Genomic DNA, 1719 nt, shown 5'->3' on the forward strand with positions numbered 1-1719 from the left:
TCCCATGATTCTAATTTGTCCACCTTATTTAGTATCCTTCTCCATACATAACCACGTCTCATCACATTTTCTTCAATTTCCAAAGATGGGCAATCCTCCATACATACCCCAATAATGCAATTTCTAATTTTTTCCATCCATCCTTCAGCTTCCTTTTCCAAATCCGGCCTTAGTGTATTCTCTACCTCTTTTGGGTAGTAAATGATGACATCAACCCATTGCCTATCTTTCCAATTGTCTGTGTCTCCCCCAACTCTCACAATTATCTCGATAAGGTTTTTTTTCAAAGCCACCCATCCATTCCCAAGCCTGAAACCTTTCTTGCTTAATTTGTGAAGCTTAACTTGGATCTTTGTGAAAATACTTGCAGGAAACAATTTCAGGTCCTTGTCTTTGCATTCAAACCTCCTGCCCCAGTAGTTGTGGTTTTTTTGAGTGTTAATTGACAATAAATATCCTGGAGGTGAATAGTCTTCTTGCAATAGTGTTGGCATTATCAACTCTTTGGGCAAGTTATGCCAATTCCCATCCCATGTATCATCCCAAGGCAATATCACTCCCATCTCATGGAGCACTCCAAGAATGTACTCCTCTATTTTGTCTTGGTTCCCACATTGTTGCTTCAACTGATGTTTAACTCTATGTGTTTCCATTTTACTTTTGAGTTTGCTTGTCTCAGTATGTATGAAGAGTTGCACCACATCCCTCATAAACCATTGGACATCTAAGATGACAAATTGAGACACAATGTCGTCCTCTTCATGTCCCAAGCCAAAGTAAATTGCATCACCAGAATCATGTAGAAATTGCAAGACAAATTTGAGAACATTCTCGGAACTCCTGTGAGGCAAGAGGATTTCGCCAACTTTGTCTAGGGGTATGACCTTCTTGTGACTTGCACCTTGTACCAGTTTCCTCTTTGCTTCAAGACATTCCCGTGGTATTTGTTGCTGGGATGACAGCAGTTCGTCCAAGCAACTCCCCAACATGGTTTTTATCTCCCTTAAAGCTTTCACTTGAGTGGCCACCACCTCAAAACAAATATCTGTCCCAAACTCAAGTACTTGCCCATAGCCTTTGTCTTTGTCGGAGATTATTGCAGAAACCACCTCCTTTGGGTCAAAGTCGGGTTCTAGAGTGAAAAAGTTCAAGGCAATCAAGACCCTGGGCTTCCTTTTGGGTGAGGCTGATTGATGTGAAGCGATGAACCTCAGCCAGTAAACCAAATTCTGCTTGAAAACGTCACAATTGTCATCCTCCACCTTGCATACGATCAAGAAGAGATCCTTCTCACTTCCTCTGAGAAAGTACTGGTGGAAAGCATGGACTCTTCCTGTCCAGCCAGGTCGCAAATGAGCAGCTTTTGTTTGGTGGTCGCATAGACAAGTGGTTGCAGCTCAATGCCTGCTGTTGAAGCACAATGCGGCAGAGGTTTTTTTTTATTGTGGTCTTTCCAACCCTGCTAGCACCACACAAGAAGAGCTTTCCTGTTGACGGGTTGTCAAAGTCTTTGAATGCACTCTGCTGGAAGATTGCATTCCGCTCTAAAAGACCAGAACACCTCTGCTTGAATGCTTCAGAAGCTTCGGAATCATTGCCTAGATATAGCTCTTCCACGAGGCTTTGGTAGTTTTCCTCCAGGGCAGCCAGAATTTGTCTCTTCTGTGCATCACTTGTAAGAGAAGGAGCCCTGAATCTGCGCACCTTGCATTTTGGATC

The 1719-nt window shown here is 43.0% G+C and overlaps 1 protein-coding gene and 1 pseudogene across 2 annotated transcripts in view; one reads left to right on the forward strand and one right to left on the reverse strand.

The window, feature by feature from the left end:
- Window positions 1-1719, reverse strand: part of LOC9647369 — a 22253-nt gene that overhangs the window by 15139 nt on the left and 5395 nt on the right. The window lies entirely within an intron of this gene.
- Window positions 1-1719, forward strand: part of LOC9647370 — a 19247-nt pseudogene that overhangs the window by 10272 nt on the left and 7256 nt on the right.

Source organism: Selaginella moellendorffii, unplaced genomic scaffold (assembly GCF_000143415.4).
Source record: "Selaginella moellendorffii unplaced genomic scaffold, v1.0 SELMOscaffold_43, whole genome shotgun sequence".
Lineage (NCBI taxonomy): Eukaryota > Viridiplantae > Streptophyta > Lycopodiopsida > Selaginellales > Selaginellaceae > Selaginella > Selaginella moellendorffii.